This window comes from Macaca nemestrina, chromosome 3, assembly GCF_043159975.1.
Source record: "Macaca nemestrina isolate mMacNem1 chromosome 3, mMacNem.hap1, whole genome shotgun sequence".
NCBI classification, from domain to species: Eukaryota; Metazoa; Chordata; class Mammalia; order Primates; family Cercopithecidae; genus Macaca; species Macaca nemestrina.
In genome coordinates, this window is record NC_092127.1 from 26,639,685 (window position 1) to 26,661,764 (window position 22,080).

The window sequence follows — 22,080 nt, forward strand, 5'->3', positions numbered from 1 at the left end:
GAAATGCAAGAGTTAAAGTTACTGCCTCTTGCTCTAGGAGGAAAAGAGACAGAAGACAGTTAACTACTCTGTTTCTCTTCCAAAAATCATGGGCATCCACAATTACTTTTTGATACATTCTGAGAGTTTGTAGGTAAGAAATATCTGCTCTCCTTTTATGAGGTTATTAAAACAATTTATTTAAAAAGGCACCATTGTTGACATGTAAGGGGGGGGTACCAAATAAATAACAGTGCTCTTTTCTTAGTACCTGCGTTTATAACCACATGATACAAAGTTAAAAACACAAAAACAAAAACTGTCAGCTTCATCACTGGGAAAGCTGTTTGGAGAATGTAGCCTAGATTTGGATGCAAGTAAATTGTTTTGCTAATGTTGCTCTCTACAATTAAACTTATCCTATAAATATTTATGCAGACAATCGGATCCACTAGAGAGAAGAGCCACCCAATAGACTACGGTATGTATGGTACTCCCATGGCATTGTGAAAACAGCAGGCCTGGCTTATGTCAAACATTCCTCTATCTTTCTCTGGGGAAATGTGAGTTTTGAGGGAAAAGTACCAGGATAAAGAGGCCAGAGTGTCACCCTAATGGAGTTCCCTCCATATGGAAACATTAGTAGAGGAAAGATTGTAGTTCCTCCCTTAAGATCTCATTTGACCTCGCAATATTTTCTTACATTGCCATTAATGGAAGACACACACACACACACACACACACACAAACCCTTATGATTTATTCCTGAAAATAATTTGATCTTAGTTTTCACATTAGTCACGCAATTAAAAAAAAAAAAAAAAAGACTTGCAAAAGTGTTTGGAAAAAAAGTGGGTATAATAAAATTGCCCCAGCAAATGTTAATTGCCAAAAAATGTGCTCAGCACTATAAATATACTAGCTTCTAGAGATATTTTAGAGTCAAGCATAATCTTTACTTTCAAGGGATTTATAATTAAGCAGTTTAGATAATAATAACATAATAATAATAAGCAATACAGCATAGAAGATAATTGTTACTTAGTGGGATGGACCAAATGCTCCATAGGAAGAGAGGGTAGGATGGCATATTGTAAAAAGCCCTTGCCAGGGAAGCCAGAGGCCTGGGCTCCTGTTTTGCCAAAATCTGAGAATTTCTAGACGAGATTAAGTCTTGCTTAATCTCTTTAGGTTTTAATTTCCTATTCTGTGAAATGAAGGGTTCAACTAGAACCTATGCCAAATTTTAAAAATTAGACATTTCCAATATAATAGTAACCAAAATAAGCTGAACTTTTAAAGTTACAAGGGATTATGTCCCATATACTTTGCTTTTCATGTTAGCAACTGCAAGAGAACAATGAAAATAAATTGTAAATTGATAGAAAAGTAATAATGAAATACGCAAACAAAGAAGAATAATCAAAGGCACTAAGGAGGAAACCCAGTCCTAGCTATTTCAAAGGCCCAAACATTTGTTAAAAGAATAGTGAGGTGCAGTCATGTACTAACGTTACCAGAAAGCGGTCCCGATCCAGACTCCAAGAGAGGGTTCTTGGATATCGCACAAGAGAGGACTCGGGCTGAGTCCACAGTGTAAGTGAAAGCAAGTGTGTTAAGAAAGTAAAGTGGTGAAAGAAGAGCTAGTCCATAGACAGAGTAGGGCGTTGCCAAAAGTAAGAGGAGGAATGCGCCCACCCTAGGTACAATGCTTGCTTATACATAGGATAACAATGACAACAATAAAATCATGGGGAGATGTGCTCTGCTACAAGGGTTTGTGATAAAGGATTAACTTTCTTAATTGCTATATTTTGCAAGAATCAATATTATTACCTTTAAAACAAAAATTAAGAATGCTTCTGTTCTTAAGAGTCAAGATACTGGGATATCAGGAACTTACTGATTCTGGGTCTGTTTAGTAAGCATTATCAATCTGTTCCCTTAATTGTAAACATCTAGCAGCTAGAAATACCTAATTTCCTGGGAATGCAGTCCAGCAAGTGCCTGCCCTATTTTTCCTAGCCCTCATTCAAGATGGAGTCATTCTGATTAAAATGCCTCTGATACTAGGTGTCTCTGCCTTTTTACTCAGGTAAAACCATGCTTCAACCGCTCTGCAAAAACCCTGTGTAGGACCCTTTCCTGGAGTGTAATTTCACATAACCTAGGACTAAGAGGTAGCATCTAATACACAGTTATCAGCTTTTTGTTCTAGCCCTGAAAGGTGCTACTTCAAACAGATTGGAGTGTCATCCTTACCATGCGCACCATTAAGAAGTGGTGGAAAGTACGGAAAGAGACACTGTTCTCATATGCTCCATCATCTCTATCGCTGCTATGTATTTTGTAGAATGAAAATATTTTCTTCTGAGGAATTTGTTCCCTTCTGCTAAAGAAAAATAAGGCAACTTCTTAAAGAAAAAAAAAAAATAAAGAAAAAAGGTTATGTTTGGGCGATCCTGAGAATAATTCAGAAAGGCCTGGCTGTCCCTAAGCTGCTAATACAGGCTGAAGGGACTGCAAGAGACTCTTGCTGATTTTAGGAGGACCCTTTGTTTAATGACCCTTTTGGTAGGAAAGACAAGGAAATTGAGAGAATTAATTTCTTCTACTTAATAGTTTAATAAAATAACAGAAATTTTGATTTTTGAGCTTTTTGCTGGAACATATGAAGGGAAAGAAGGGAGGCCATACTGGGAGGAGGATGTGATGGGGAGAAAGTTCTGGTTAGGGAAGATGAAAACACAAAATTAAAGAAACAAACAGAGGCATAGAGAAAGGGCAGCTGGCAGGAAGTTTTCTGTGGTGATGATGTCTAACGTCATTAGTAACACTGATACCTAGCAATCAATTTTAAATTGTGTTGTTTCATGTACTACACTAAAGCTTCTCTTCTTTATGTCAAAACCTCCAGGAAAAGTTGGTTACCCAAAAAGGATTCTAATGAAGATGTAAGAGAAAGGATGAAGTATGAGGTTCACTCTGAGATAGAAAGGAAATAAAAAAGCTGCAAGGGGTGAGATCACAAGTAAAGAACAAGCCATTCGGTAATAATTGAAAGTTAAAACTGATCATAAACGGTCACAAAAGGAACTTAAGCACCTCCTTCCGAGAATTTCAGAAATAACTGGGGCAATAATAAACTTCCCTGAGTAGGTGGGATGAAAAGGAATTACATCACTTTATTTTCCAAAAAAGAAGGAATCTTAGAGATTAAAGGGCTCAAAGTCTTATGGGTAACACTTTCTCTCTAGTGCCTACAGTATGTAGGATGTCTCAGGCTCAGGTCTCATTTTTGATAGTTATTTGTTAAGCTTAGATAAGCAAACACAGTGCTAATCATCATCAGGAGAATAAGTTTAGGTAAATGCAATATATTCAGAATGACATCTTGACTTTGGGTAATTTCTTGTGAAGTGACATAAATCCTGCATCCAGTGACTCATCAAATATTATAGCTAATAGCTCACAAAATGAGATTTGAAGTTTATAGCTTGAAATAATTGTTTGTTTTTCCTGTGCATGCAGGCAAGGGCACATGCTTGTGTATCAGTGAGGGTGTATGCTCTTTGTTTTAGGAAGGAAGAAGTTAAATTGGACCACTGAAATGGAAAATAAAGTTTCCTCTCTCCCCATATAACAGATGAAATGTCAACCTGCAGCCAGGGACTTTTAAGATCCCTAAATGAATCTCTGTGTTGCTTATGCATTATTCATGACAGATTCTGGGATTTCAGTGCTTGGCACTGCTGTCAGAAGAAAATGAAAGACATAGATCAACACGGGCACTAACATTTTTGTATTTATAAATTGATCTCTTTTCAAATTTTATTTTTTAAAATTTTATTACTGAGCTGTGTGTCTACCAGGAATTTTTCTCCAAAGTAATAGTTTTAGGGGACACTCTTCGCTTCATGGAAGTATTTGATAACAGCACTCAGGCATCGTGGTTTATATTTGTGACTGCTGAGCCGTTTCCAATGGCTTTGTTTTCAGAAGTACCAGTAAGTGGGTTGCTATCAAAACAGCTCAAAATCTGTCAGATTGAACTGATTTTAATGTATTTGTGTCTAATAACACTTATTTAACTTGTATCAGCATTGTCGTATGCTAACTCTAAATATGATACTCTACTTTTAATTTACCCTTTAAAAAGTTATTAACATTTCTTGTATTTTCTTGCTGCTTTCAGACCTAACAATGTGGCTGCCTTCATTAATTGTATTGATAAAGTGAAGCAACACTGATTACTTCAGTTCTGATATCCTAACAGATGGAACATGTATTATTCTTACGCTATCAGATGAATTAACACAAATGTCAGATATATTCAAAGCTGTGGAGTCAGTTGTGGAGAGAAATTGTCAGAAACAGAAAAGTAGAAGTCACAGAATTACCAATCACTGGCATGAATGAATTAGAAAGTTGTCACATATTTTGTACTTTTTTAAAGAAAATTAGACATAAATGTCATTTCCTCATTTTCCTGGATTTTTATTTGGAAGCAAAATGATATAACAAAAAGAGTGTGAATACTGAGGTTTTCACATTGGCATTTAAATTTTAGCATTTGATTTTATTACCTAGATCACATTAGATAATTTGTTCATCTTTTTGAGCATTAGTTTTTTATCTGGAGGATGGAGCCAGTACTATTTAAATTTTATATCTGTTGTAAAAATGATGTAAGGCTGTGACTATAAACAGGCCACATACAATAAAGGCACTTAGCAGTTGTTATTTCTGGAATGATTTGATATTGGGACCTCAGCTGTTCCTAAAGCTTAGTTGTATTCTCGCCCTTTTCCAGCCTGATTATTCAACTCCTCCTCCTTCTGCTGCATGAGTTACCCTGGCGTCTTCATATCCCCACTAGATTTTAGCTGAAAGTGCAGAGAACCAGAGACTTACTGTTTATTTCTGAATATAGGACACTTAGCACAGTGTCTATGATATTTAATTACTAAAAAATAGTAAATATTTGTTTATTGAGTGAATCCATCCAATATATTTTCCATTTTTGCCTAAGCTAGTAAGTTTCTATATCTTTCAAATGAAGGACTCCTGAAAAAACCAAACATTAAATACTTAGTAGTGGGATATTTCAAAGCTTCATTATAAAATGTGGAATTGGTTGAGCTAAAGGAAGGTGGGAGACTGTCACTTTCATCATTCCATTCTGGTAAATTAGCAGTTATTGATCTTGGTTAGTGAAGCTGCTGTTTAAACTGTCAGAAACTTTTCAAGAGACATTCTAGGAAAATGTCGGGATATGGGAAAATGTCGGGATATGCTGGCTCCTCTTGCCCCTTGAATTGCTTTGAGAAAGACAAATTTATTAAAGTGGATTGGAAAACACAAAGCAAGTATATGGATTTAGTTGAGGGAATCCTGTTTTAGCCTGTATCCGGCAGTCTTGTAACTGATGACCCTCATTTTTCTAAGAGGTAGTTTAATTTATTCCCCTCTCTCTTCTTTTCTTGTTTCCCCAGTTCCCCACTTCCTACGTAGCCATTTAGAAACGAAAATACAACCTTTCACCTCCCCCTCACCAAACATTTCCTACAGGGCAAGATGAATCTCTCCTTGAGAGTCGACAGTTCATTTGCACACCAAAGCACGCCCCCAAAAACCCCTCACCTCCAGGGTGTTGCCTCAGGAGGGCATGTGGAAAATATGCCCACTTGGCCATTTGTACAACTTATGCCCAGGAAGGCACCAACTCAATTGCCCATAGATCAGGCACCAACCTAGCAGGGGGTGCCCTGCTCTTGTTCATTTACCCCCGCAAAAGTGCCTGTTTTCTGCTCAAAAGTGAAGTGGTGAGGCAGGACAATTGTGCCTGTTTCCCAAGCTGCTTTTGGAATAAATTCACTTGCCTCGTATCAGACCTTGCTCTTGTTAACTGGACTCCGCATGCAGCAAGCAACTAACCCCCATTTTGGTTACAATCTGAGACAACACAGCTTCAGATGATCATTTGTCTCTTCTCATTTTACACTCCATCCCTAGGCAATTTAATCCATTTGCTCGGGTTCAATTAACAACGACATGCTAATGGACTTATATTTTTAGCCTTGATTTATTCTCTGAACTCCAGATCTCTATAGGCAATAAACTATTAACTTTTATTTTTTACTCGAACTTCCAAAGGTACTCCAAACTTAACAGGTGCAACATTGATGTTGGCCCCTCTGTTGCTACACCTCAGCCTATTCCTCCTCTGGGGTTTCTATCTCAAAAAATTGGACCGGTTTCCATTCAACAGTAAGTACCACAAGCAAGATTGCATCCTTGCTTTCTCCCTCTCCTTCACCATCTGTATCAGTTTTCTACTGCAATCATAACGTTATTACCACAAACTTAGTGACTTGAAGTAACACTATTATCTTACAGTTCTGTAGATAGAAGTCTGTTACTATGTGGCGGGATTTTTTTTTTTTTTTTTTGAAATGCAATTATTTATTAGAACTTTAAGTTTGTATTTGCAAACATTTAGCAGAAGGGAAAAACAAAAACAATCCACATCATATACACCTTAGAAGAATCTGGCTCTTCCAAGGGCTTCCACTTCAACCCGACTGACTCTGCTCCAGGACCTGAGATGCCTTCATAATTTGGTAACCTGGTCCCTGGCAGCCTTGCCACTGGCCAAGCAAAATCACTGGCTCCCTGCCTTGCTGGCAGCTTCAGGAGAATGTTGAGTCCCCCACTCGCTGGCAGCCTTGAGAGACTGCTGGGTCCTGGCCTCCCTGACCTCGACCAGAGGCTGCTGGGTTCCGGCGTCCCGGACTGCGATTGAAGACCGCTGAGTCCCGGTCTCCCCAGCAGTTTCCAGAGACGGCTGGGTCCTGGCCTCCTGGTCAGCTTTGGGAAACTGCTGGGTCTCCACCTCTGAGTGTCGACATCCTGGGCGAGGGCCTTTTCCGAGCCTTGCACCTGGAGCTGGTGGTGATAGTCAATCAAGTGTTCATGATCATCTTGAATGTGTCCTTCTGGCAACAAGGCCTCCCAAATAACAAGATCTCAGCCTTGCTCTCGGGGTCCCACTGATTCACTCGAAGCAGGATGTGCGACGTACACTCGGCTTCCGAAGATCGCTTCCACCAGCCAAGCCTCAAAGTGAACTGCCTTCGGATTCCTCAGAAACTCGGAGTGGAAGCAGTAGGGCCGCCTGGTGAGGTTACTGAGCACCTCAAATGGCATTCCTTCTCGCTGCTGTGGTTGCAGGAGCGTGGGAAACCGCTTGGGGGTGGCCATGCTGCCGCTGGCCCTGCCTGGGACAACAGCACCACTGCAAACCCGAAGGCCGGCCAGAGCTAGGCGGAGGGTGGAGGGCTGGGTTTATTGCTCAAGGTGTCATCTAACTAAAATCAAAGCATTAACCAGTCCTGCTACTTCAGCAGTTATGTAACAAAGCCATATTAATTACATCTGCAAATCCCTTTTGCCAGGTAAAGTAACATAACCACCAGAGTAGCACCAAGGATTGAGGTTATGGGGACCAAAATTCTGCACGCTCTCTAATGTTCAACACAAGTCTTCAAAATTTCTGATTCCAAATATTTTTCAAATGGTTCCACTTCTGTTGCATACTACCACCAACATCCTAGACTGAGCCGCTGTCATTTCTCACCTGAACAAGGAAATGACATGCAAAGTTGTCTTTTTATGCCACTGTTGCCCTACTACTTGTTTCCGTCCTTTTCCTTTTGATGTAGACTGCTTCATGTGTAAATTAATAGTCTTTAAAATATACATAGCAATTTTTCTCTTTAATAATTCATCCAAAGCTCGGTCTTTTAATACTTACATCTAGGTGTGATATCAGTGAAAATGGCAGAGAAGAATCTCCAAAAACTCATCCCATTATTAAACAATGAGAAAACTGGATAATTTATCAGAATCAACTTTCTCTTAATTCTACAAGTTAACCAAAGGTTTCTGGGAGTATTTATTCAACAAAAATGACTGAATCTCAGTAAAAGCAGGGAGATTTGTGGTGTTTTAACTTGCCCTATGTCTATCTTCTCTTAATCTAATCTTTGAAAACCAATAGCCCACAATTACAGTAAAAACTAGCCACTTAGCAGCTACTGGAGGGGCCAGAACAGAGTTGGAACTCCTTCACAACCTCATTCTCGGAGAATTGTCAGTATTGTATCTGTCTGGTGGTTCTGTGGAAAACTCCGCTTACAGAGCTGTGCATGTTTTTTTGTTTGTTTTTTTGTCCTGACATGGAGCTTGCCCAGTGTGAAAAGGCTTTTTCTTGGGGACATTTGTTAAATCCTTTGGAGGCAATTCTATAACTTCACATTCACTGAAAAGGTGAAATAACAGGGAAAAAATAGGCTAACCAAGGGTTTAAAAGTTGGGAAAGAAAATGTCCATAGAAAAGGAAAAATCTCTAAAAAATCTAGACGGTCAGAGGCAGGGGTTGGGTTATATGCATGATAGGGTGGTGTGAATTCTCAGGAAAGACCTGAGAAGGTGCCGGCACCTCAATTTTTGCTAATTCTGAGGCTCTGTGCAAGCAGAAAATGAAGGTTAAGAGAGTGTTGTCAACTGTGTGGCTTAGTAGTTCAGGTAAGTCCCAACATGTGCACAGAATCCTTAAGCAAAGATTAGGAGTCATTGGTTTCAGGCATTTGAAAACATTTTCTATTCAATGATTAGATGACCTCTAAGCTAAACATTTGGGTCTCCAGCAGCCACAGCCACACACAACAAAGTCTGTAGACTTAACAGAATTAACTTCAGAAAAGTCACCAATTAAGCAACAACAACAACACACAGCAACGACAACAACAAAACCACAGAGGCCCAGGACTATGATCTCCAGCGTTGTTACATTATGCTATCTATAATTTCCCATCTTCAAGAAAAATGAAAAAACATGCAAAGAAATAAGAAAGTATGGCCCATACATAGAAAAAAAAAAACAAAAAACAGTAAAAATCATCTCTAAGGAAGCCCTGATGTTGGACTTACCAGGAAAGAAAAGTAAATCAGCAATTTTTAATCTGTTTAAAAAATTAAGGAAACTTTGTCTAAAGAATTGATTTTAATATAAATTCTTCATTAATGTAATTTTCATTCATTCACTTATTCAATTTCCTTCTTATACTCCTGTTCTCTGAATCAGAGACTCTGCATCCCAAGGCAAGATTATTTGAATTCCTCCTCATCTTCTTCACCTCCTTTTGCATACCATTCTTGTGGGCTCTTCCTGAGTGCAGACAAAGTTGAATATCCTAGCTACTCTTGGTGCTTGCCATGGACTGAATGTTTGTGTTCTCCCCCAATTCCTACATTGAAATCGTATTCCCCATTGTGATGATACTAGGAAGTGGGGCCTTTGGGAGGTGATTAGGTCATAAGGATGGAGCCCTCATGAATGGAATTAGTGCCCTTATAAAAAGAGACTCAATTTCTCTCTCTCTCTTTCTGCCATGTGTAAATAGAAGATAGTAGTCTGCATTCTGGAAGAGGGACCTCACCAGAACCCAACCACGTTAGCACCCTGATCTCAGACTTCTGGCCTCCAGAACTCTGAGTAACAAATTCCTATTGTTTATAAGCCACCTGGTCTATGGTACTTAGTTATAGTCACAAGAACAGATGAAGACAGTGCTCTTATAGCTCCATTTGGTTCACTCTTCTTGGTGCAAACCACTTATCCCAATATTTCTGTGCATTTCACAATGCAGAGAAGAGTGTACAACAAATGCTTGCAAAGTTAGTTGTGAGCCTCTTACTTTAGAGTTTTGATTTTCTGTTCTTTTATCACAGTTTAAGAGTGGAAGCACATGTGGGCAGAAGGACATAGAAGAGATGTTATTTACAGGGAGAATCTTTTCATCCTTCTTTATGGCTCTGATGATCCCCCAAATAGGCATTCAAATCCTCTTGAGGATAGTGGGGACAGAACTGCTTATTTTACCCCCTATTTTCTCTTTTTAGTTGAGGAACAAGTGCGTGTGTGGCTCAGGATCATTGTTTCCCTCTGGGACTGGACTGCCTATAATCATACTTACTCTTCGCTGTTCCAGCTCCTGCCACATGGTCAGTCTATTGGAGGAAGTGCTGCTTCTACTTTACTGGTGATTTCCATTTGTTCAGGGGCTATGCTTGTGAATGTTTGGAAAAGGCCAACTTGGGAAAGAGTTAGTAAGTAGAACTTTTCTCTGTCTTTCCACAGTTTTACTGCTACTAAAATTTATGTTTTTATCTTTATTGAATCTTGAAGAGGAGGGGGCAAAACTAAATGGCACATTCAACTGACAACATTTTCAAGTAAAAATGATCATAAAAAATTTGAAAAGAGATAAACAAGGAAGAGCATAAGATAAAGAACAATTACTTTCTTTCACTATAAAACCATGTAGAAGTATAATAGATTACTTAACAGTCTTTTTTTTCTATTTCTTTCTTACTATCAAGCTAAAATAACTATACTTCATCATCATGCATATTACTCACACTCTTAAAGACTAGGGCTTATTATGACTTTTTTGCTTTAATTATGAAAAGCTCTCATATCATTTCAGCAGGCAGAATAATGGTCTACCAGTGATGTTCTAATCTTCAGACTGTGTGAATATGCTACTTTCCATGACACAAGGGACTTTGGAGATGTGACTAAGTTAAGGACATTGAGATGGGGAGGTTATCCTGGGCTATCCAGGTGGACCCAGGGTAATCATAAGGGTTTCTATTAGAAAGAGGGAGGTAGTAGAGTCAGAATCATAGAAGGAGATGTTAAGAGGAAAGAAAGGTCAGAGTGAGGCAGAGCCACAGGCTGAGGTGGGCACCCTCTAATGCTGGAAAAGGCAAAGAAATGAATTCTCCCTGAGAGCCTACAGAAGGAACATAGTCCTCTGCTGATACTTTGATTTTAGCTCAGAGAGACTCATTTTTGAACTTCTGACTTTCAGAACTGTACTTCTGACCTTCAGAACTGTACTTCTGACTTTCAGAACTGTAAGATTTTTTTGTTGTTGTTTGGAGACACAAAGTTTGTGGCTACTTGTTATAGTAGCAATTTGAAACTAATATACTCATTGTTAAAAAAATGGGGCAGTTTGTATCTATATGTGTTTATTGTGGCAGATTTTGTATCTGTGTGTGCTTATAGTGTCACATTATTTGCTGGAAAATCAGAACAATAGATGACTTAGGAAATTGAAGAACAGGGCGTATATGAATATGTAAATCACCAATGGGTAGGCAACAATCCAGTGATATGTATTGTTGTACTGGACACTGTACAGGTTTTGGTGTGACCCAGATCTATGTTTGAATATAATTTTCTTCACTTACTGGCTATGTGACCTTAGAGAAGTTACTTGAGCCTCAATTCCCCCCGACCCCTTAAATTAAGGAGATTTCTAATACATGATACTGGCATTGGGAAGAATAGATGTTATGTTCATGAAGTGTGTAGAGGAATGGGGCCATAGTAGGTGTCCAATTAACTTCTGTTTGTTAGCATTGTAAATTGTATTTTTATAACTTATTTCTTCATATGTCTCCTACACTTCTTTCTTCTAGCTTCAGCAGATGCTTTTCTCCTTGAGGAATTTTATAAACAAGAGTAGCCTCCTGTTTTCTGCTGTTTTTCTTGGATTAAAAAAATCAATTGATTTAATAAACCAAATATTAAATATTAAATAATTATCTTATTCTGTTCTCATTCCTGACATAGAATTTCTAATACCCGTGTACCTGAGTTTATGCTAATAAGGTGACTTTTGGTGAGCCCTTAAATAGCTTCAGGATGGGGGCTGGTTGCCAGAGGAACCAAATGTGTGATTAGAGGGTTGGAACTTTCAACTCTATCCTCGCTCCCTCCCCCTGCCTACTTCTGAAGAGGGAAGAGGGGCTGGAGATTGAAATAATCATCAATGGCCAATGATCTAATCAGTTTCGCTTGTAGAATGGAATATCCATAAAAATCCCTAAAGGGTGGGGTTGGAGAGTTTCTGAGTGAAAACATCAAGATATTGCAAGGGTAGCTGCTCAGAGAGCTGTGGAAGCTTTGTGTACATCCCCTAGCCACATAACTACAAATATATTTGTATCATGTACATCTGAATCTTTGACCACAGCTGTTTTTTTCTGGGATGGACACTTGACCTAACATGGGCAAATCAGTTTCTATATTTGTAAACGTAGGTTGTGAAAGGTCAGTTAGAGAGTTACGGGCATGTCGATAAGATAAGCAAAAAAATCTGTGTTCGAAGGAGAAGGAGAGCCAGAGGAGGAAGAAAGGGAAAGAAAGAATCAGGGACAAAGAAAAATGAAGCATATGGGAAGAAATAAGTAGAGATTAGGCAAAAAGATGACTTCCTGAGCAGTCTCAGTTCCAATTCTAGTTTAAGGCCTTGCTTCATTCCTTCCATAGGTTCTATAAATTACTTGGCATCCCTCCAGTAAATTCTATTTTTTCCATTAGTTACTTGCAACAATGAGTACTGGCATTCATTTTGTTCATTTACTTGTTCTACAAGCATTTACAGAACTCTTATGTGTATCAACTATTTTGCTATTTCAGGGGATATAGATATTTGCCTTCAGAGGTATAAGCACCGTAAAAAGAAAATGAAGGTCTCTGTGGTAATGACATGTGAGAGACATTAATGCATGGAATTTAGAGTACATGGTCTATGTTTGTGGCTAATCAGAAACGCAAGGAGAAGCAATATTCCTGTTTTCTTATGTTTTGTCTAATTAGAGGATGAAAATTCTGATGTCATGGTTTGGGATACCAGAGGAAAGGGTATTTCTAATTTGTATTCCACAGGCAATAACGAAAAGGGTGAACTGGAACAATAAATCATTAACAACATGTTCTACTTTTCAAGTGATATTGTGAATTATTGAACAGCAGGTGCAGATTATGAAAGGGAGGGAGGGTTCCAACAGCCTACAAGGATCAAAGGTTCATGTAAGAAAATGGAAGGAAAGGCTGGTAAATAGAGAGCCTTCTGTACTGGCTTAAGGAGTTTGAGTTTTACTCTCTAAACAGTGAAAAACTATATAAATAAGTAAACAGTAAAACATGTCTAAGGACAATGAGGTCAGGATTTCTCATGTCAGTTTTGGGACTGAAAAAGTCCCAAAGGATTTTCACATTTTCTTCGGGTTCCAGTAATGAGACCAATAGTTTGTACTTACTGTGTCTGTGTCTTCCAGTCACATTCTCTAGGGACCAATTTCAGAAAAGGAAAGAGCAGATAATGAATGGATCCAGCTGCGTAATCAATAGAGCAGTGGCCATCAAGGCATTGTCTTTGTCAAACCTCAGGGAAGCTGATATAGTCTCCGTAACAGCTCTAATAAGATGCTAGACTTCAAAGTGAGCAGTGATATTTAACTTCATCAGTTTTCAGAAGCTACTCCTTACTATCTAAAAATAGGAAAAAGGTTACAAGCTTGTTAAAGTAAAACCTAAAGGGGAGGAATTTACACAAAATTGGGAGGGAGTAAGAGGGCTAGACCAATGAATCAACAGAGAGAAGTAAGGCAAGTGATATAAATGTCAACACCACTGAATGATAAGAAAACCACAGATGATTCTTCAAATGTGTAAATTCTAGATTTTGCTGAACCCAAGCTTCTAAGCTACGAATATAAATTGTTCATTTTCTGTCTTAAAAAAATCATGTTCACTTATTCAACACTCTCAAAGAGTTTCATTGCTAGTTTTCTACCTTGGCATTTTGATTGGTGCTTCAGTCATTTTCTTGAAATTTTGCTTGCAACTATGTGCAAACTTTGTCAGTTGAATGCATGCCCAAACCCTCCTAATTTAGCTATACTTTCTGAGGAAAATATATTTGTACACATTTGAAAATTGAGTCAGAATTCGTTTTGACTGTGTGCCATGTGGGTACAGCTCAGTCAATTCAACCATGAGTAGAACACATCCTATATTGCTACAGCTGATTCATGGTATTATGAAGATATTACTGAGAATACTGTTATATCATTCATAATACATTAAAACTTAAATATAGATATTTCAAAAAAAGAAATTCAAATGCCTTCTAATTTTAATTTTTTTTTTTTACTAAATGAGGCAGACAATTAAACCATATAATGAGAGATTCATTATATTTTATTAACAACTTGTTCAGTTGATTTTTTTAAATGTAGTGATTCATTGTTTGATAAGAATTGACAACCTAATTGACTGCATTTATCTTTATACAGACACAACTTTGAGCTCCCAGTGTAGCAGGACGAGCTGCAGACAAAACCTCTCAGACATCGAGTTGTAGAAGGAAGGGCTTTATTCAGCTGGAAGCATTGGCAAGCTACTGCCTTAAAATTCGAGCTCCCCGAGTGCACAATTTCTGTCCCTTTTAAGGGCTCACAACACTAAATATTTCACATGAAAGGGTCGTGATTGATTTGAGCAAGCAGGGGGTACGTGAGAGGGGCTGCATGCACCTGTGGTCAGAGTGAAACAGAGCAGAGCAGGGAGTTTCACAATGTTCTTTATATAATGCCAGGAATCTATGGATAATATCAGTTTCAAAGTCATGAGTTGATTTTTAACTACTAGGTTTAGGCCAGGCAGGCCCAGGCCCAGCTTTGGGCCTGGTGCCAGGCTGCCTGTCTTTCGTTTCACTCCCTTGTTTTTTCTTAAAACAGGTACTGAGTATAAAACAATATGAGAGGGTCTCTCTCTTCCCTCATTTCCCCCCTTTGAGACTCTCACTTTTTATTAGTGGGAATTCTCACTCTTATTTTTGCTACTTATGTCTTTTTGTGCAATAGATTGATAGTGATTAATATAGTACACTTGTGCTGAAGCATTTTGGTGAACTAAGGTAGCGATGAAGCTTTTTTATCATTTGAAGAAGTACAGGTAGCAAACAAGGGAGCAGTTAATAGGTTCTTATTACAATTATAACTGTTATTATAAGAGTTTTAAATCTTCTTAGCGCTGGGAACTAATTTTTAAACATGGTTTCAGGGTCGAATTCATGCTACACTTGTATGGGCACATGTGTCAGTTTTGTCATATTTTTAACTATGTGTTTAACTACTTGCCTTTGATTATCTATGTGCAGATAGTAATTAGTAAGGTTAAGTTTCTTATAGACCTCTCTTTCAGCTGCTATCAAGCAGTCGAGAGCCAATCTATTTTGATAGATAGCATTTCTTGTCTGAGTTTCTTGCCGGGCCAGAATAGTCAAGGCTCGAGCGGTTTTATTAGTGATGATTTTAAAAACAGCTTGCAACTGTATGATTCGGTTGAGCATGTAAATGGGAATCCAGTATCCCCATGAGCCGTCTTGTGTCTAAGTGGCAAGCCTATAGTATTGTATAATTTTTTAGGAGGTCATTTATCATCTTTTTAATTACCTATGGCTATGCTTCCTTTTCCATGGGAAGCATAGACAGGGAAGCCCAGGAGTTCACCTGTTTTTATGGGCAGTAGGAAGAAAGATGATTTAATAGTGCCAATAACATAACTACCTGTCCACTGGTCAGGCAGCTTAGCATAGGCTCCATGTCTACTTATCCAGTATAACCTGGTGGGGGCAGTCCAGTCCCAGTGGAATTCTGGGTGGGCCCAGACAGTCTGTAACCTTGGAAATTTACTGAATGGATCCCTTTCTGTGTAATTGGCACTCCACCATGTAACTGTTTTGTTCAGTACCATTATACAGTTTTTGCCCCAGACAACTAAGTCATCCTATAGAATGAGTGAATTTTTTTCCTTTTTCTAGCTATGCAATACTGTCCAATAATTGAGCCTTTTAGAACCTAGAGATGATTAGGGTGATTCTTTTGGACCAGGAATTCATCAGGAACTGGGTCTGTAGGCACTAATTCTCAGGCTTCTTATGGTCATTGATCTCTTATCATAGTTTCTTTACAAACATAACATGAAGTGACATTTAGAGACTGGACTACATGCTCAGCTAATTGCAAAAACAAATTTCTGGTTTTTCCTGGAGTCTCCAGTACTGGCACATTTAGTTTATCATAGAAAGTCTGAAATACTGGTTCTGGAGAGAGTTTACGAACCTCCTCTTTTACTAAGATATTTACTCTAGGACCTAGTCCTTTTCTATTGATGCCCAGAGACACATTTTCTCCTTTTTTTTTTTTTTTTTTGCCTTGGGTTTAAGGGATTTGTAATTATTAATTTTAAGGGGTTGCAGCTTCCACTCGTACAAGAGGGGCTGCCTTCTCCTTTTTGGAGCTAAACAGGATCTTTTTCATCCTTTTTTAAAGTAGTCTAGATGACACAAGACCAGTAATTATACACCTTTTCACATGAGCTTAATTAATGGCAGATATACTTATTTCCTGCTGTGTAAACTTTTTTTTCTTTTTAATTTAAAGAACTGCATCTTATTCTATGCTGATTGCTATTGATAGTGGCACAAGCATTAAATTTTAGGTATATATGCTTGGAGACCCCTCTTTATTCTGTCCTAGCTATTACTTTATTTGTGTTGCCTCAAAAAGGATCCGTCCTTAAATTTATTTTAAAATCTGTGATCATGGGAGGCTTAAAATGGGTCATAACACACATCAAGTTGGTTATTTCCTGGGCTATATACCTTGGATAGAAGAGCATTATACAAACAAGTTCCTTTTAGAATCCTGGTACACTTATAATAACCATAAAAGGACTGTAGCAATCTTTTGTCCTACCTCAGTGACTTGATGTATATACTGGCAACAGCCCTCAGTCTGATGAAGGTCAGTTGAAGTCCTTACTGTACTGTACAAGTCCAAATTTTAAGGAAAATGAATTCCGCAGTGAGTTGCCTCATGTTTCGGCAGTGCGTGGACCAGTCAGCTTCCGGGTATGACTGGAGCAGGGCTTGTCGTCTTCTTCAGAGTCACTTTGCAGCGGCTGGCAAAGCTGTTCCCACTCACATACAGCTCCCAGTCAACTGATGTTTAAGGATGGTCTTGGAGGTTGGGATCACTAGAATAAACTGAGTCCAGTAATTTTACACAGTTATATTTAACTGGGCTCTCTGATACCAGGAGCAAGGTGGCAGGGTTTAGGGTGTTGCAAACTTCAATGGTTATGCGGGGATTTTTACAGAGCAAGTTTTGGAATCTAGTTAGTCTAGCACTCATGAGCTAATGATGTCCTCTGGTATTTATTAAAATTACCACAGCACGGGAGGACTTTATGTTTAGGTTTTGCCTAAGAGTTAGCTTATGCCTAAGAGTTAGCTTATCTGTTTCTTGTGCTAACAGAGCCGTTGCTGCCAGGGCCCTTGGATATGGGAGCCAGCCTTTGCAAACCCTGTCTAGTTGTTTTGAGAGACAGGCCACTGGCCTTGGCCAGGGCCCTACAGTCTGGGTTAAAACTCCAACTGCTATTTTTTCTCTTTCTGACACACAGAGTGTAAAGAGTTTTGTCAGGTCAGGTAGCCTCAGGGCTGGGGCCGACATGAGTTTTCTTTTTAACTCATGAAAAGCTCATTGCTGTTGGTTGTAATAGGTGTAGTTAATCTAATCTACACTTTTATTGACTGTCATCTACTAAAATATTGACTTAAATCCTCTAACTATTTGATTTCAAGCTTTAAATTGATCTGGTATTCCTTGCAGGGCTCCAATTGCATCTAAATAGATGTGAGAGTTGAAAGACCTATAAGGAGCTTCTCTCCCTTTACGATGTCTTATTATTTTTTTTTCCCACTGGTTGATGAAATGCCAGGGTGAAAGGGATTGCCACATGGACTAAAGCACAAGTGCCACTCTAGTTATTTGGCAGAGTACCCAGTAAAGGTCCACCACAATACCACCACACATCCACTCGGGATGAACAAGGCTGACTGATGGATAAGCTCTTGAAAATTCTTAAGCTCACTGCATCCCTTCAGGTCTCCAAGGAATGCTAAGTTTCCTCCCTGCCGTGAGAGACACGAAGTGAACTTAGTGTTGGGAGACAGAAGCTGGATGACCCTCGGGGGCTGACCCACAGGGACTTTGGGATATAGCAGAGAGAACTTGGCATGACTTATTACTCCAGGCTGTAGAATCCTGGAAAAGAGCTACTATGCAGCCCATGCCTGGTCAACTGGAGGACCGCCTTAGTGGAAGAGGGACAATCAGGACCTCTAGCCTGCCATGTGCACAGGCATAACAATTGCTTTTGTTTACCATGCAGATGGAATATTTGATCCATTTTAACCAGGCATTTGCATCTTGGTATGCTGTCTTAATTGCCAAAGTTTGTTTTAAAGTCTTTAACTTCTATGATCCTCTAGCAAAATGAGTATTTCCCTTAGCACCTATCTTTATTAGTTTTTAGACCAAAGAAAACTAAACACTATTTTATATTTAATAATGCTTCTTGTATGATTTTTATACCAGAGAAGCTAAATTTTACCTTTATATTAGTGTGTTATTAAGGTTAAATTTAATTTTAATAAAACCTTTTAGACAGATTTATCCAATTTTTCATATTTGACCATAAGATTTTATAGACTCTTTTTAACCTTTTATAATTTTTGTTAAAGAGCAGGTTGATGCTTTAAGAAAAACATGTTGCATTTTTACTCTAATGTCCAGTTCGCAGAAAAACTGTATGATACCTTTTTAACTTTAACTAATATGTTTACACACTGAATTTTCTTTACAATTAACGTTTTAAAACTTGCTTAAACGTTCAAAACAATAATTTTTTTAACCTTTTAATGTAGGTAAAAATCCACATTCTTAGGCCTCCCTGTAATCTTTTTACCAAAGGCATATTTTACTTTTGTTATACACCTTGCACATAAACTGTTTCTTCAATAGAACTCAGGAGGCCTTATTACTTTTAAATTATACAACATTTTTTGCATAAATTTTTTTTATAACTTTTTTTTCTTTTATGACTTTCATAGACAATTTTTCGACATGTCTCAACTTTCTGACTTATTACAAACATTTTTTTTTAAACCAGTTAATTTATTTCAGGACAACAATTTACCATATAACATTCTTTTTATATAAATTCTGCCTCCCCCCTTTTTTCCCTTTCTTGAAATTTTTTAACATAGTTCCTAGTGGGGTGGGCTTATTTGTGCCTGACCCATGCTTCTTCAAGACAAAACACCACGCTCACACCACACGCACACCACAAAACAAAAAACAGGTAAAAAGGGCACACACACACTTCTGCAGCTTACACCAAACCAAAATCAAAACCAAAATCAGATTATCCAGAAATCCAAGCCAGGTGAAAACCAAAGCCAGAGTATCAAGCAATCTAAGTCAAGTCATAAACGAAAACCAAAGTGCTGGTACAGGCACACGGTGGATGATCAGGCCACGCTTCAACTCAAATGGAGTAGGCAAGTTCCCAAGACCAGTCCTGTCTAGCAATTTAAACCAAGTCAAAACCAAAACCAACACCAAAGTGCCAATAAAGGCATGCTGTGGGTGATTCAGGCCTTGCTTCCACTCAGATGGAGTGGGCAAGTTCCAAAGACTAGTCTTACCGAATTTCGGATGTCCGGACTCCCAGTGCCAAGTACCAGTTCCTTCCCCGTGTTCAGCCACTGTGCTAATCCTCAGCGGGGGCCTGCTATATGCTGCTCTGGCGAGGCATTCCACCAGGGCAATTGCCTCCCTGAGAGTGCTCTTTGGATCGCGTCACTCAGGCTGGCCGGAGTACCCCGCAGGGTTGCTCCACAGGGCAGGCCTAAGCCGCCTCTAAGGGGTGCCTCGGTCGTTAGTCAGTCACCTCGCTTCCGGGTCAGGGAACCAAGAAATGTAGTAGGACGAGACTCAGACAAAAACTCTCAGACATCGAGTTGTAGAAGGAAGGGCTTTTTCAGCTGGAAGCATTGGCAAGTTACCGCCTTAAAATCCGAGCTCCCCGAATGCAAAATTTCTGTCCCTTTTAAGGGCTCACATCATAAAGATTTCACATGAAAGGGTCCTGATTGATTTGAGCCAGCAGGGGGTACATGACAGGGGCTGCATGCACTGGTGGTCGAGGGAAACAGAACAGAGCAGGGAGTTTCACAATATTCTTTTATACAATGCCGGGAATCTATGGATAACATCAGTTTCTAAGTCATGAGTTGATTTTTAACTATTACGTTTAGGCCTGGCGCCGGGCTGCCTGTCTTTGGTTTCAATTTCTTGTTTTTTCTTACAACAGGTACTGAGTATAAAACAATATAAAAAAATATGAGAGGGTCTCTCTCTTCCCTCACCAGAGATTTAACACTTGAGAATATAAAGTTCATGACAGTCAATAAATTAATTTTTTTCATATTAAAGATTATTAATCTCATAAGTAAAGACAAATTAAAGTACAATATAATATGTGATTACAAATTTTTACTTTACTCTTTCCCCATTTGACCACAAAATGTTCCTTTCTAGTACTAGAACAGAAACATGGCTTAAAAATAAAAAATTTAAGAATCTCATAACAGAATCAGTTATTTAATTTTGAAGATACACATTTCCATTTTTCATATATGAACAAAATACATTACTGTATTTCAGATTTCTAGTATAAATGTCATTAACCTGATTTGTTTTTTTTCTTAAAAATAGGTCAAATGTGATTAAAACTCTAAGCATTCAGAAAAAAAAACAAACGAGCAAACAAAATATCACTATGGTGTTTCATATGTTTTTCCTCTTGCCATTTAAAATATTACCTGCTTATAAAAGTGGAATATTCTATACCATTAATTTTTTTGTTTCAGCAAGAATCGATAATTTATAGTGATCGTGGGCATTTTCTTCTTGTAACAAGTTCTTATTAAGCACCAGGTTTTTAGGAAGAAGCTCCTATGAGTCAGTCACTGTTTTGGGACTGGGGATCCTATGTTGAAGAAGATAGACAAACTTTCCATCCTAAAGGCACAAGAGTGATGTGAACTTGGAACTTACCACCCCATTCCACAGATTCTCTGTCATTTTTCTCTGCTTTACTTTCCCGTCATAGAAATTATCATTTTCTAATATCTTCTATGATTTAATTCTGATTTTGTGTACTATCTTCTGAAGTAATATGTAAGCGTTAATAGAGTATATTTTTTTTTTTACTGTGATAGAGCAGTTCCTAGTACCAAGCAGGGGCTCAGTAATTATTGTTAATTAAATACAATTAGAACATAATTAAAATAAATGAATGATACGAGATGTAATTGAAATATTAAGCAGAGGCCAGATTGGTCCTTATAGATAAATTTGAGTTTTTTTCTAGGCAATTGCATATTTTTGACATATCTAGTTTATGTTTAAAAATTACTCCGTGTGTTGTGTGGGGAATGTTATGGAGGAAGAGGAGTTGCCTGTCTGAACATCAAAAAGGGCCAGGCATGGTGGCTCATGACTGTAATCCCAGTACTTTGGGAGGCCGAGGTAGGTGGATCACCTGAGGTCAGGAGTGTGATTCCAGCCTGGCCAACATGATGAAATCTCGTCTCTACTAAAAGTACAAAAATTAGCTGGGTGTGGTGGTGGGCACCTGTAATCCCAGCTACTTGGGAGGCTGAGGCAGGAGAATCACTTGAACCAGGAAGCAGAGGTTGCAGTGAGCTGAGACTGCCCCACTGCAATCCAGCCTGGGTGATAGAGCAAGACTCTGTCTCAGAAGGAAAAAAAAAAAGAAAACAACAAAAAAACAACAATGAAAAACATTAAAAAGATGCCCTTACAGGACCACTAAGGTAATCATTTTCAGGAGAGCAATTACAAAGAGAGGCAGAGATGTATTTTTTAGATAAAGATGACATGAGTTGCTGATGAACTGGATGTGAAAAGAGAAATTAGTTTATTGAGAATGACTTCCACATATTGATACTTATTAATTGGGTAGATGAATTGGATAGGTGTAATAATTATTGGGACTGAGAAAACTGTGAGAGGGACCGTATTTGTAATAGGAAATTGAGAGTTTTCTTTCTTTACACCCATTTAGGCTTGTGATGTCTATTAGATATTAGACAATAATATCAAACAAAATTACACCTAGGAGCACATGTTGTGAAAGGAAAATAAATCTTGGGGCCACCAAATCCATAAGCTAAAGGGAAAAGTCAAGCTGGGAATTGCTTAGGGCCAACCTGCCTCCCATTCTATGCGAAGTCA

At 38.5% G+C, this 22,080-nt stretch overlaps 1 long non-coding RNA gene across 1 annotated transcript in view; it reads left to right on the plus strand.

The window, feature by feature from the left end:
* Positions 1-10,100: 10,100 nt before the first annotated feature.
* Positions 10,101-22,080, plus strand: part of LOC139362154 (uncharacterized) — a 98,569-nt gene continuing 86,589 nt past the window's right edge. Inside the window, exon 1 of the long non-coding RNA XR_011620496.1 lies at positions 10,101-10,152. This is a non-coding gene — a long non-coding RNA (uncharacterized lncRNA). The remainder of the gene's footprint in view (positions 10,153-22,080) is intronic.